Below are 16,007 nucleotides of genomic sequence, written 5' to 3' on the forward strand. Positions count from 1 at the left end.
CAGCTTTCTGACCTCCACCCTTCTGCGGGCAAACAGAAACCTTGTGACCCAACTGGCCACACTTGTAACAGGTGAATTCCCCCTGACCACCTCTCCCGGAGCCTGCACTCGGCACTGGGAAGGTCGATCTAGCAACACCACTCTGCAACTGCTGAGGGTTAGAACCCCTCTGCCTCCTGCCATCACCCTGACTATCTTGGTTTCTCTTGGAGCCTCTCTGCCCCTCATCCTCCTCCTGCATCATGAGCTCCATATGAGCTGCAGCATCTACCAGGTGTCTATACTCTCGGATGTAAGACCCACCAACTCTCAACTTGAGGCCCCGCCTCAACTTCCGCTCAAACTCATAGCAACGGCGTTCCTCAGACGCCACCAGTTCAGGTGCAAACCTGGACAAACTAGTAAAGGTAGCCTCAAACTCGGCCACTGACAAGCCCTGCTGATTAAGCCGGCTAAACTGATCCCTCAGCTTCTCCCTAGCAGCTGCAGACAAAAACCTCTCCTGAAAAGCATTTAAAAACGCCTCCCAAGTACCACCCACACGAGCCTTCTCGTATTTCCACCACTGACCCGCATCTCCCTTCAGCTGGAAGGATGCCAAGGTCACTTTCAGTGCTCCGTCCTCGATGCCAAGCATCTCAAACGTCTTACTCATTTGCTCTAGCCACTCATCAGCCTTCAGTGGCTCCTTCGGATCCCCGATAAACTCATCCGGATTTGACCGGAAAAACTCCCTTTTCAAGAAAGAAGGCCCTGCCTCAGCGGCCTGATTCCCGGCTCGAAGAATACCCAAAGCTCCAGCTATCTCTCTGGCCAAGGCACCCATAGCCTGTTGACCCACTGGCTCGGCCACATTGGCCTGACCAACCCCCTCCTGCACTGCCGGAATCTCACCCGGTAACGGTGCTTCCTGCCTCGCAGGTCTACCACGCCTAGCACCTCTTCCTCGTCCTGACATCCTAATAAAGGTAACACAGAACGTTAGCACATTCATATATGTGCCGAAACTAAACACTCTCGTCCTAATGCATGGACAACTGTAATTCATTCCACATAAGCACATAAACACATAAGCACTTACGAATTTCATTTCCGGATAATGATAGTCCCGAGACGTTACTAGAGTTCCGGTTAGAAACAGTATTGATCAAGTGCTTTTCCAACAAGACTACCAGAAACCCAAGGATCCAATCAACATCCTAGAAATTAAATCCCATACCCACATAGTCACATAAGCATGTTATCAAGTAAACACATAGCATATGATACTACATCTAAGTCTCTATCAAGCGAGACAAACCCATTGTGATCCTAATCACTTCCCACGTACCCAAAGTATTCGAACCCGGTACGCTCTGATACCAAGTTGTAACGCCCTCAAAATAACAACATTAGACCCATCAGATAAGACATGCATTTACATATAAACTAACCACATTCCTTTATTCATTAGAGTTCCATTACATAAGTATTACATGTTAGCATCAAAACAAAATGCCCTACGGGCTTACAGCTTTCCAAGTTAACACTTGGTTACAACAAAAGAGTACTAACTCATACACATTAAGCCCTTGGCTTGAAGTTACATGTAATACATCAAAAGTTAAACGACAACATTATGTCCGCCTCAAGCCTCCCAAGCTATGTCCTTGGAGGTGGCATGCTTCCTGTACCTGAAAATAATATTCCCATATAGGGTGAGCCACAGCCCAGTAGAAATACACTAAACCAACCATGAACAATGACTAAAAGATTAGCAATTGATAGATGGCCAACACAGATACCTTCACATAAAACACTTATTTATGTCATACGATTTATGAGTCCAAGTTCCCTTTCATTTTCTCTTTTTCAACAGATAAGCATGCTAGCTCTATCATCATTTCCACAGATATGTATAAAAACTATATCCCACATTCAGATAAGCATATAAGCTATATCCACATTCTCAACAGATATGTATAACAACAATATCCACAGATAAGCATATAAGCTATACCTACATTCTCAACAGATATGTATAACAACAATATCCACAGATAAGCATATAAGCTATACCTACATTCTCAACAGATATGTATAACAACAATATCCACAGATAAGCATATGAGCTATATCCACACATCACAAAGATAAGCATATAAGCTCTATCTTCACTTCTTTAGACAAGCATATGAGCTGTATCTACGGAGTTCATCCCCTATCTTCTCCCAACACTATCCGGTTTAGAGGTACATCCCCTATCTTCCCCTAAACCGCGGAGTACATCCCCTATCTCCTCCTCTACACATAACGTATATAAACGCATTGGTTCTATATACAATCACCCAATACATACAATTAATGTATTCTATCAACCGTCAAGTTCCATGACACATTTCATTGATTAGTTTCAGTTTGCCTAATCATCATGCATTGTCTACAACAATCACGACTATTCTCTACCGATAGCCCAAAGCAGTTATTTCTAAACAGAAAATAAATGCACAATGGATATTCAATCAACATTTCATTTCCTCTTTCTTCTCAATTAACTATCCCAATTAATTAAACAATGTAATTAGGTCAATTCCCATAATTAACATTTCAACCCTTAGGTCCCATTTTCATCAATGATTCAACATCGATTCCATTTCTCTATGCCAAACTTGCATCTAGGTTTATTATGAATAAAACCCCAACTTTTGTAAAATTACACAAAAGCCCCCAAACTTTCACAAAATTACCAAACCAACCCCAACATCTCAAAATACCAAAATTTAAAGACAAAATCCATAGAGAGGAGTAGGATATCCCTACCTCAAATTCGGAGTCCCAAAGGAGAAGACGACAAAACCCAACGTGCTCCAAAACCCGAGATTTTCAGATTAAAATGAAGCCCTCGACGATCAACAACTTTTTTGTAAAGGCCAAAAGTGAGCAAATCACTCCTACTGGATCAAAACCTAGAGAGAAGGTAGAGTCTAGGGTGAGAGACTCAACAATGGTGATTTTGGAAAAGTAGGAGAGAGAAGAGAAAGTAAAAAGTGATTTGAAAAGTCACAATTTCGGAACTTAAACCCAGTCTCCCGCTCGAGCGTAAAACACCCCGCTCGAGCGTAACTCACAGACTCCCGCTCGAGCGTCCAAACTTCCCGCTCGAGCGCAGAATGCACTCGCCCAGCACTTTTGCAGAACCAGGCCTCCGCTCGAGCTCCCAACTCTACGCTCGAGCGTAACTCACACAACCCCGCTCGAGCGGCCAATCCCACGCTCGAGCGTCCAACACTGCACAGAAAATACTGGATGGGTGTAATCCCCGCTCGAGCGCCAACATCCCCGCTCGAGCGTACAGGCAAAAATCTGGGCAACTAGTTTTGGTTTCTAAACTCAACCAACCCGAAACAAACCTGCCCAACACATCCTATAACTCAAATTCGAAGACAAAAGGATGTAAACAAGATAATAATCAACTACCAACATCCACGGATACATGTCCGGATCACTATACAACAAGGGTAAACCCGGGATCGCTATACAAAAACATAAATACAAAATAACTATATTCACAGAATATTAGTTTCAACCTTGGAGGTGGAGTTATTAAAGCACCAAACTAGTTGTTAAATTTTCACCAAAAGTTACTCATATCTCCTCTTCATAACTGCTAGTTGAATAATATGAGAGTTTAGGGTTACCCACACACTTTAAAAAATCTGACTCCCTTATCGTTTTGCTTTTATTTATTTATTTATTTTGTTATTATTAAAATCTTATCTCTAAATTAGAGATTTTCACCATAAATTTATTTTAGGTTTAAAAATTAATTAAAAGACCGTCCAAATATTTAATTTGTACTTTAGGATTGACCACAAAAATATTTGAGATTGTAATATTATTATTATTTAATTATTTACTTAATTTTTATATTCGGGTTCTCACAGAACAGGTAGCTCAGTCAAAATTTTCCCTCAACAACGACTCCTCAAATAGTGACCTGTACGTAAAGAATTTCAATCTCCATCAGAAAGAAGAAAGAGTCACCTTCCAATTCCTGGAAGTCTAGTGAAAATGATGACTCTGGTAAAGAAAGGGGGGTTGACAGAAAACTAAACTTGGGGGCAGGACAAACAAGCTCAAAGCCAAGTGGTTGGTTCAGTTGGGGGATTAAATAATTTCCAAAAAACTGTTCTTGGAAATTCGAAAACCAAGTAAGTTTTGAATTTAAAATTTATAACAATTATTTTAATATATACATTTTCATTCCAACAATATTTTCATACACTAGTCTTCCAATACTATTGGGTTAAGTGGTTGTCCGTGAGATTTGCAAATTTATTACGAGTGATTTCCAGAAAAAATGTAAATAACAATTAATCTTCCATACCTATGGGGTTAAGTGGGCATGCGTGGGATTTACAAATTTATTACGATTGATCTGCGGATGGGTACGTTACGACCAATGTTCAGTTGATGTTGTAAATGTTTCCTAAAATATTACAAATTGAATATTCAAAAGTTGATTTAAAAATAATTCCAAATGACAACAAAAATTCAAATAGTCATACTTTTCAATGAAATACAAATAGTTGGTCGTAACAACGAATGATGCATAGCTAAGTGAAACACAACATTGCCTACATAAGCTTCCTTTTTTCACACATTGAGTAGTCAAATCATGGAGAGACTTGTCAGTATATGCAGATGGATTGTCAAGTCATGTGACTTGGTGCACAGGCTTTGGTTTTCTCGATTTTTTTATTACAGTGACAACTCATCTCTTATTGATATATGTGGGATTCTCAATTCAGAAAGTCACATTGCAACAATGAATTCACTGATTTACCTTACAGTGAGCACGCCCTTATTTTGTCGTTATATGCAGATGGATTATCAAGTCATGTGACTTGGTGCACAGGCATTGCTTTTCTCTATTTTCTGATTACAGTGACAACTCATCTCTTATTGATATATGTGGGATTGTCAATTCAGAAAGTCACATGGCAACAGTGAATTCACTGATTTACCTTACAGTGAGCATGCCCTTATTTTGTCGGGTATATGCAGATGGATTGTCAAGTCACGTGACTTGGTACACAGTATTTGTTTTTCTCTGTTTTCTTATTCTAGTGACAACTCATACCTTGTTCGTATATGTGGGATTGTCATGCAGAGGCATTTATTTTCTATGGTTTTTCCTTCAATGTCTTTCTAAAGCCGTTCATAACCAACTATATAAACGACTAAAGAAGACACAACCTTACAACTCATTTCGCCCTACGAAATTATCATTCATTTTTTAAAAAAAATTAGCATGGCTACACGATTCATGGGAAGAAGTGGGAATCGCAGAGGTGGTAGGAACTTGCGAAGGGGTGACAGTTCATGACGACGAGGGGGAAGGGGACGTGGCGATGCTGAAGACGAAACAACAATACCTGTTTTAGATTATGCTTGTGGTTATCGTGATAGGTTTGGGAAACAACATTTTTTGATGCCCAAGTATTATCGAGTTCAAGGAGGTTCATGTATGTAGCCATTTGACAATCAAACAGGATATGGTTTATTTGACGCTGCTCGTCTCAAGTGGCCCGCACTATTTATTAGAGCGGGTACAGCTGGAAACCTTAAGTTGGGAAAATTAACTTAAGGTGCCAAAAGCACGTTCTGTTGAAATCCAAAAGGAAGATCTTGATAAAGTTGATCGACTATGTGAAAGACTACAACGTGAGATTTGTCAAATACGCCGTAGGTTAGCCCGCGATATGCAACTATACATAGTTAAGAAGGATGCCCAGAAGAACAGAACAGAACAGAACCAAATGTTGCGGCTATCAAGGGTATCATGGAAGATCCAGAACTTGTCTCTAACGCTGAGCTTTTGGATTATTCAGACTCTGAGATTGCCGATTTAAGCGCGAATTAGGTATTAATGTCTACACTTCGGCAATATTAGGTCAAGCATTAATATGTAATGTCTGTACTAGACTAAGTGTTTCCGTAATGAATTTGTCAGATTGTCTGCCTAATATTTGTCTGTCTAACTGTTATGTTTATGTATTGTGTGTTCAGTTCAGGGTGTCCAGGATGTATGTATTATGTGTTCAGTTCATGGTGTCTAGAATGTATTTTTGTAGGAGACTTATGCTTGTACTACCTATGTAACTGAAAACTGTTACATTTGCAACTTCAGTTATGTTGTTTTCATGCCTGTATGAGTATTTAGTAAATTAGTGACTTCGTATATTATGTATTAAGTTTCATTACAAAAATGTTGACAAAATTTATTTTAGGAGAAATACACATTCTCTTAACTTGTTCATCTTCTCAATCGTGACAACCCAAAAATGTAACCATTATTCATTGAATATAACAAATAACGTTCTCATTCTTACAAAAAATACACTACCAATTGAATAAAACAAATAAAATTTCCATTCATTCATTCATTGCACAACATTAATCTTATGAAATAACATCAACTCCAACCTAATATTTACATTACATAAGTTCCTGTTCGTAATCAGAATTCAAATTACATACAAGTTACATTACATAACAAAAAACGGAAAAAGTACCATTCGTATGTAAAAAATACATCACCAAAACTTTAGGTCTTTCTCTTATTCCTTCTTGCTGCAGCTCTCGCGGTGGCCTTCGCCTTCTTGGCCTACTCTGCGGTGCTCTTCGTGTCTCACCCTTCGTCGTTGTTCGTCGTTGTTCGTCGGATTACATAGAAAACGGTCTTACTAAACCGGTTTTCTAAATTACATTATCACCTTCTAATCCAAAACAAAGAAAAAAGAAAAAATATATATATTTAAATGAAAACGGCTTTAGTAAAGCCAAAATAAATTTCTGAATAACACCTTCTAACCCAAAACAAAGACAAAAGAAAAAAAAAAAAATTTACATGAAAACGGCTTTTTAGTAAAGCCAAAAAAAAATTTGAATTACATTATCACCTTTTAACCCAAAACAAAGACAAAACAAAAAACAAAAAAAAATTACATGAAAATGGCTTTACTAAAGCCAAAAAAAAAATTCTGAATTATACATTCTAACCCAAAACAAAGACAAAAGAAAAAAAAAAAATTTAACATGAGAACGGCTTTAGTAAAGCCAAAAAAAATTTATGAATTACATTATCACCAAAACAATAACAGAAAAAAAAAATTAAAATAAAATAAAATTTAAATGATTAGTAAAACCTTGGTTACAATCCACGCTTATTATAGTGAACAGTGAAAGCGTGATTCACAATCACGTTTTCTTAAGAAAATAAATATGCACAGTGAAAGCGTGGTTTGGAACCAGGTTTTCTTCAGAAAAAAAATTTAAATTATAAGCAGAGTGAATGCGTGGTTTGGAACCACTTCTTCTTCAAAAAATAAATTTAAATTATAAACACAATGTAAGCGTGGTTTGAAACCACATTTTCTCCACAAAACAAAATAAGCACAGTAAAAGCGTGGTTTAAAACCACGTTTTCCGAAGAAAACAAATTTTCCTTAAAAGCATGGTTTGTAACCACGCTTTCACTGTTTCACAAATTTTCTGCTACAAATAGTGAAAGCGTGGTTTGTAATAGCGCTTTAACCTATTTGGGAATTCCGTCCAAACTAGGCCTAGTTTGGGAATCAAGATGGTAATTTGGCTTAATATGGGAAAAGCCTCCTTTTATTGTATTGCTCCCTATAGAAGAAGGCTTTAAATTGAATCGAAAGGTAGTTAATTAGGATTAGCTAAAAGTGGAAAGAGGAAACTTGCATCATTCCTGGTCTACTCTCACCATGGAATGAAAGAGAGTGCTATATAGAAAGCCACCCACTCATTACAATCTTCACAATGGAAGGAGCTTTACTTTACAACTAGAAGAGGGGTGCAGAAGTGAAAAGCAGGCTGGCCAGTCACCTGCGAATCGACAGCAGAAAACGTGGTCTTAAGCTAGTAACTAAATACTTGAAGCATCTATTTTAGTCTCTTATATATGATACCGCCAGACAAAGTCTTTCCATTTCTCGATGTTACATAGAGAAAGATAACTAAGCGTACATAACCTCAAGCAAGTACAAAAAAGAAAACTTTCGTGAACAGACGCCGATAACTGCTTTGCAGGGAATTCCTTACTTAAAAGTATGAGAGTGTGGCGTAGCAAGAGTGAATGCTCCTACCTCTTTCTAACGCTTATCTCTTTTCTTGCTTTCTTGCTTTAATCTGATAAGCCGGTCATTTCGGGGCAAGCAGATCATTTATGATAAAGAGAATGAGCTTCAAGAGGATGATTTGGAGGCGCGAAGGAACAAGACTTTTGATGGGCCAGCCCACTAACGAAGCCTCCGATGAGGAGTTGGTAGGTACTTTTAAAAGTGGTCTTTATCTTTTTGTTTCGGAGAGTGCACAGTTGTGCGCCTAAGATGAAAAGGGATTGATTGCAAGTCTGACTCCCAAGATGGAGAATTGTTTCCTAGGGTTGAGCGATGGGAATTCAGCGCGAAGGAATGGCGTGACTACATGGAATACCAGGAGAAGCAAGCCCACGAGGTGTTTAAGGTTATCTATAAGATTTCAGCTGATAACCAAATGCCAAAATCGGCAATGGCACAAACCTATCGGGTAGAGAGCAAGACCGAGATAGAGAAGTTCATTAAGCCTACACTAGGCAATTGGATGAGACTCTTACTGTGACTCTTCTATTCCACTATTGATTGATTGACTTATACAAAGGACTTTTCCACCTTGGTGCATTCCTGACCTGGCTTAGTGTTCTCTTCAATGGGAGAATACTAGCAACCTACAGTAAGTTGAGAGAATTAACCAATCATTCTTTTCTGGAAAGGTGCAGTAGGAAGGTTCATAGTCAGAAAGTAGTCATTTCACGCTTTCTTTATCTCTAAAGATAGGGTGTCCTAACCATCCAACCACTATTCCATCTCTATTATCCATTGAGCCCTGAATAATCCTTCTTTTGTCGAATTATTACTTTTACCGTAATCATATAAAGAAAGGCCATCAAAGAGCTCGGTACCAAAGAGGCACAGCTAAGAAATTGTACACTCAAAGGAACATGTCATCGAAGAATTTCCAACATTCATTCTTAGGGAGGGAGCAACTTTCCTTTATTTCTTGTTTTTTTCGCCATAGCATGTCGTACCCTAAACAAAAGGAAGGGCATTCATTCAACCGATTCCGGACCACCCTTTATAGTAAGTACTCATAAGAGGAAAAGAGCCTAATCCGTCGAAATCAGTCCATGAATGATGTAAAAAGGGAGATCGGGATTTTCCTTCATACGAGGTCAATACCTATGATTCATCTTGTGGTTGGTCGGGGGGTAATGCCTTTAAGCTTAACTAAGCGGTGGTCCAGTGACAACGGGTATGTCATGACGCAAACCCGGCACCCAAAGGTTTTGCGTCGCAACAGGACAATAACTGAAGTCATAACAAATTAATAGTGTAACGGAGTAAAATAAAAGGGTACCCAAATCTTTATTTAAGTATAACAAAAACGTATACATTGGAGCTTCTGTTTAATTACAATACCAAAGCTGCACTATGACTACAAAGTGCCTTGTGCCTATCCCATGTACTGATCCTTACACGTCACCTAAAAGTGATTAACAACTATAAGCACATGGACAGTTCAGGTGGCGGTGCAAGGCAATATGCCACATGATCAATCATTTCTAGTATCTCGAATGGCCCGATATAACGTGGGTTTAACTTTCCTCGCTTCCCAAATCGGATAACCCCTTTTGTTGGTGAGATCTTTAGGAACACATGATCTCCTATTTGAAACTCTAAGTATCGTTTCTGTGTATCTGCATATCTTTTTTGGCAGCTCTGGGTAATACGAATTCGTTGTTGGATGATCATTCGTTATTTGCACAATTTCAGGGCCTAGTAACGTTCTGTCCTCAACTTCTGCCCAACAAAGAGGTGATCAACATCTCCTTCCATACAGTGCCATTTCGATGCTTGCTTGATAGCTATTGTTGCAGGCGAATTTCACTAAAGGTAGATGCTCATCCCAATGACCTTTGAGGTCTAGCGCACACACACGTAACATGTCTTCCAAAGTCCGGATTGTTCTTTTGGATTGTCTATCAGTTTGTGGGTGATAAGAAGTGCTAAACTTCCATGTGGTTCCCAAAGCCTCTTGCAATTTGTTCCAGAAGTGAGACACAAAGTGGGGGTCCCAGTTAGACACGATTGAAACTAGGGTATCGTGCAAATGAATAATTTCCTTAATGTATAAAGTCATGAACTTAGTTAAGGAGTGCGTGATTCTGATTGGTAGAAAATGCGCCGACTTAGTCAATCGATCTACTATAACCCATATTGCATCATTCTTTGAGATTGATTGCGGTAGCCTAACCATGAAGTCCATAATAATGTGCTCCCATTTCCATTCAAGAATAGGGAGTTGTTGCAATGCTTCTGTAGGTCTTTGGAGTTCTGTTTTAACACGTTGATAATGCAGGCATTTGGAGACATGACTTGCTATGTCTCTTTTCATTTCTGTCCACCAGTAGTGTTCCCTCATATCGTGATACATCTTTATATTGCCAGGGTGAGCCGCAAACCTCGAGCTATTGGTTTCTACCAATATATTCTTCTTGAGTTCTGGAATGTTGGGTACGCAAATTCCATTTCGAAATTTTAGCATCCCATTGTGAGAACCCGAATATACAATTCAAATAAATAATTAAGTAATAATTATTTTACAATCTCAAATATTTTGCTTGTGAATCTTTAAGTGCAAACTACATATTATTGGAGGGTCTTTTAATTAATTTTAAAACCTAAAATAAATTTATGGTGAAAGTCTTTAATTTAGAGGCAAGATTTATTATTTAAAAAAATAAATAGGAAATATAAATTTATGGTATATTTTGATATAATAATAGTTATATTTTACTTAAATTATTGGAGATAGAAAATATAATAATATAAAGAGATAATAATTTAAAACCTTTTGTTTAGATATATATAAAAAAAAAGCCCTAGTGTTCCTAGCAGCAGTAGTAGCCGCAGGAGAGAGAGATTGGGGGGAGAGCGGGGAAGAGGTTGAAACAAAGGAAGAATTGGATGTGTTGTGCTGTGTGTGATCACCAAGGGATAGCTCTCCTAAGTTTTCCTCTTTCTTTCATCTTTATTCCTATTCTATTATTATTTAGTTCATTGATGGACAGGTTGTAAGTTTATGTATTTTGTATATTATACATTGTTAAGAAACCTGACGAAATAAATTGTGTAAAGAATGAGTGTAATTCTTAGTTTAAAAATTATGTAGAAAACCACAAACTTTAAAAATCGAGGAATCATATCAAAATGATGAATTTTGAACTGAGATTTTTACAGTAGATTAATTACATATTTAATTTCATATGAGAATTTTCTCATAATTTTTGGGAGTCAAAATCTTCATTAACTGGTGCGTTCAAATCTGTCCAGAAAATTGGTGCAAAACAGTAACGCCAAAAGAGTCGTTCTCTTTGGGAATAAATCTGAAAATTATCAAATCAGTGTCATTAGAACTGTTTACGAGTCTAGTTTCTTACATTTTTGGCCTTGCGTTAATACTCATTTATAATAAGAGAGCCATTAATTTCTTTAAAGTGCTGCAGAAAACAACCTGTTTGGACATAATTAATTGTAAATAATTATTTTGATAAGAAGATCAAGTAAAATCAATTGGGTTTGAAACTTATGATATATTAGTTGTTATCTGGAGGGTTTTGAAATTTTTCGAACAGTGTGAAGTGAGTTTTTTAATTTTCAAAGTTAGTGAATAAATTGAAAACTTGTTTAAAATTATGTTTTATTTTAAAGTTACTTTTAATTACGTTTCAATCTGAACCCATGTCATGAGTAATTTGAGACCTTGAAGAACATGAACTCAGGTATTATTTAAGCGTAACAGTGAGTGGGGTTGAGCTGTGTTAGTGCACTTTAGTGTGGGGTACTTAGTCTGTTATTCTTTTTTGTATTTTTGAATTAGTAGTGACGTGTAGTTTTCATATGTGGTTCAGGGCATTAGTTGGACTTTCATCCTCTATTCGAGGATTATATTATTTCGTTTTCAGGTGAGTAGTTGCATGCTACATATTTTTATAAATGTTTCCCTACTCTGAGCTGTTGGAAAATTAAATTATTGTTTCAGGAATAAATTGTTTTGATAAATTATTATATTATCAATGGAATTAAATTATTTTTGAAACATGTGTAAACTTGACATACTGTAAACTATTTTTTATGGTCTCGTGTTTATAATGGTGAACTACCATGTTTTGCGAAACTGAATTGTATTGATTATCGGGACCATCTGTGTATTTTAGTCCAGGGAAATTATTCCACTGTGTGTGGTGACTTTGGCCATTAGGGAACAGCTCCGGGTTGGGCCATGATGACTCTAGTGCTTAACGATTGTAAGGAAAAGACCTAAGCTAGGCTAGGCTAGCTGACATTCAATCGGATCATCTTAGAGAAAAGGCCCGGGTTGCCACCCCGAGGATGACTCTTGGTTCGATATTGGATCCAATGGGCTTATTGCCTTGAGAACTTTGTGGCATGTTACTTGTTATTCCTGGTACCCAGAAAATTATTGTTGTTCATGTTGTAATTTGTTTTAAGTGAAAAATGTCATTTTTCATGTTCTTGAGAGACATGAATATTTTAACTGTTGAACTGTGGAACCTTCTTTTTGACACAGATTATCTTTATCAAGACTATATCCTAATCTAGTTTCTATGATATATATCTTATTTTGGAATTGAACTCTATTTTCAAAACTGTATTTACTATCCATGTTGCTATTCACCGAGCTATCAGCTGACTTAGTTGTTTATCATTTCCAAGTGTTAGAAGGACTTAGAGTGGACTCATGGCGTAATGGGGACTCAATTGCATGGACCTTTAGGACATTCATTATTTTGTTTTAGCTTGTTATTTTGATTTTGTGCGTACATTGTGGTTGGATTTTATTTAGAATTATTTTATTTTATGGGCGGTTTGTGTTCCATTTAGTATATATTTTTGGAAGTTGATTATGGTAGGTTTTACCATTTATATTTGTGACTTGTCACTGGTTTGGGTTTTGATTTATTTATTTCTGGGTTTTTGTGATTTTGGGATCATGTTTAGGTTTACATACGCCTTGGGCGAAGTCCTTGTGGGCCACGGCTGGTCATGCCTGGAGTTGGTGTGTGACACCCATTGCTTCTAGTGAAGTCAGGATCGGGCATACTTCTTTGCTTCTCGTATTTGTTCTTCAAAAGTTTATCTTCATATTGGCGTGCTCTAATTTCTTCAACCAACGTGGGTTCCACAATTATGTTGGCGAGCAATCCATTGATCTTGCGAGGGATGAGGATACTTGCCAAACTGCTGGTAGTCTTTCGACTCAACGCTTCTGCTACCACGTAAACTTTGCCTGGATGGTAATGGATCTTTACATCGTAGTCTTTCATAAATTCTAGACATCGTGGTTGCCTCATATTCGGTTCTTTCTATGTAAATAGATATCTATGACTTGTGATTAGTGTAAATCTTGCAGGTTACTTCATAGAGACAATGACGCCAGATCTTGAGGGCAAAGATTACTGCGGCTAATTCCAGATCATGGGTCAGGTAGTTCTTCTCACAGGTCTTTAGTTGACGTGACGCATACGCAATGACTTTTTTAGTTTGCATAAGGACGCAACCCAAACCATTGTATGAGGTATCGCTATAAATTACAAACCCTTCAGTTCCCGTAGGGAGTGCTAGTATAGAAGTTGTCACAAGTCTATTTTTCAACTCTTGGAAGCAACATTCTTACTTGTTCGTCAATTCAAATGGTGTATTTTTCTGAGTTGGTTGAGCCAAGGGTGATGCTATCTTTGAGAAATCTTGAACGAAGTGTCGGTAATAGCCTACTTGCCCCCGCATTCTTCAGACCAAAAGGCAGGACCTTGTAGTAATAGGTTCCTCTTGGGGTAAGGAATGCGGTTTTTTCTTGATCCTCTGGATGCATGGCAATTTGATGATAGCCCCTATAGGCATCCAAGAAGCTCATGCGTTGATGATGTATCGTTGCATCTACGAGTTGGTCTATTCTAGGCAGGGGAAAACAGTCCTTGGGACAAACTTTGTTCAAGTTCGTGAAATCCACACAGACACGCCAAGAGTCATTCTTCTTCTTTACGACCACACTATTGGACAACCATGTAGGATAGGTTACTTCGAAAACCACCCCGACGTCAAATAATCGACCTACTTCTTCAACGACGGCCGAAGTATGCTCCGCGGCTGACCACCGGCTTCTCTGAATAATTGGCTTACATTTCGGATCGACATTCAAGCGGTGTTGGGCCACTGATGGATCCACTCCTGACATCTCGTATGGGGACCATGCAAATACATCAACATTGCCGAGTAAGAAGTCTACCAACTCCTGCCTTTCGACTATATCCAAGGAAGCGCCAATCATGAAGAACTTGTCAGGACTTCCGTTAATTTCAACCCGATGCAGGGCTTTGGTTGTTTTTTCACTTGGGATCCTCCCAATGTCTTCGAGGCTCTCCTTATCCGGTACCTCAATTGAATGCACTTCCAGTTCCCTTGGTCTCTTTGTAGCTAGAAGATAGCATGCCTACACCGATTTCTGAGAGCCACGAATTTGTTTACTGTATTCAGTCAGAAAACGAAGTAGTTGGTGGTAGGTGCTTCGCACGACTTGCATCATATGTAACCAAATTCGGCCCATGATGAGATTATACGGCGAAAGAAGCTTGACAACTAGAGATTCTACGTCTACCGATCTAGTGCCAGCCCGTACCGGTAGTGTGATTTTGCTCAAAGGATACTCCGGGTTAGCATTAATGTCGAATAACGGTTAATCAGCCATAGACAGGTCTGAATCTGCAAAGCACAGTTTGGAAAAAGTTTTGTAATACATTATTTCCGAAGTGCTGCCCTAGTCAACAAGAACACGCTCGATGGTAAATCTGTTTACACGTAGCTCGATGGCGAGGGGATCTGTGTGGGGATGGGTCATTCCAACTAAATCACTGTCATCGAAACTAATCCTTCCAGTGTCGTGTGGCCGTTTCGCTGGCGTCATTGGGCTATGGGTGCTAAACGGTAACTGGATTGTGTGCACCTCAGGTGGCGCCAGCAAGTTGTATATCATATGAATTACACCAAGAGGAGATGACTCCGACAGTAGAGCTACTGTATTTTTTGAATTGTTCTTTCGGACGTATTATGTAAGACGACCATCTTGCACCAATTCTTCAAGGTGATCTTTTAATGAATTACAACTATCGGTGTTGTGACCGTGGTCTTTATGATACTCACACCGTTTATCCTGCCTTCTCGCATCGGGAGGTCCCGTTATCTTGGGCGGCCACTTGAAGAACGGAAGGTGTTGTACCTTCAATAGAATCTTATTGATCGGCTCTGTTAACTCCGTGTATTTCTTGCCTGAGCGCCTTGTGCGCCTGCTATCCACTTGATACTGTTCATTAGCTCGATGTGGACATTGGTTGTTTGATCGGCACAAGTCACGCCTTTTGTCTCGTTTAGGCTGGCTCCGCCGCTCAGGGCTTCTTGATGGCATAGCGCTAATCGGCTGAACGATTCCCGACGTGGCCATCTCAACGGCTTTACGTCCGGCCTTGATTCGCAGGGCATCGTCTTCCATTTTGCATTATTCTTCGACCTTCTTTATTAACGCCTAGACGATTTTGGAGGGCTGCTTGGTTAATGAATTGCGGAGGAGGCTATCGAGATGCAATCCCATCTTGAAGGCGGTGATGGCCATGGAATCATTGCAAGCATCATCACCCAGATTAAAGCACTCCCAATAGCGGGCTGGGTATTAACGAAGAGTTTCTTCGGGGTCTAATTTGCATGGCCCAGAGAGAAACAACTTGCTTCGGCTGGACCTCATTAGTGATGAATCTCACCTTGAATGACTTTTGGAGTTGGTGGAAGCTCTTAATCGATGCCAGCTCCAGTTTACAATACCACCTCACGGCC

At 38.9% G+C, this 16,007-nt stretch overlaps 1 pseudogene across 1 annotated transcript in view; it reads right to left on the reverse strand.

Moving 5' to 3' along the window:
- Positions 1 to 1,563: 1,563 nt before the first annotated feature.
- LOC114291187 (V-type proton ATPase catalytic subunit A-like) overlaps positions 1,564 to 16,007 on the reverse strand; it is a 37,449-nt pseudogene continuing 23,005 nt past the window's right edge. Inside the window, exon 13 of the transcript XR_014356330.1 lies at positions 1,564 to 1,673. The product of XR_014356330.1 is annotated as a V-type proton ATPase catalytic subunit A-like (transcript). The remainder of the gene's footprint in view (positions 1,674 to 16,007) is intronic.

This window comes from Camellia sinensis, chromosome 15 (genome assembly GCF_055761805.1).
Source record: "Camellia sinensis isolate YWXY chromosome 15, ASM5576180v1, whole genome shotgun sequence".
Classification (NCBI taxonomy): Eukaryota; Viridiplantae; Streptophyta; class Magnoliopsida; order Ericales; family Theaceae; genus Camellia; species Camellia sinensis.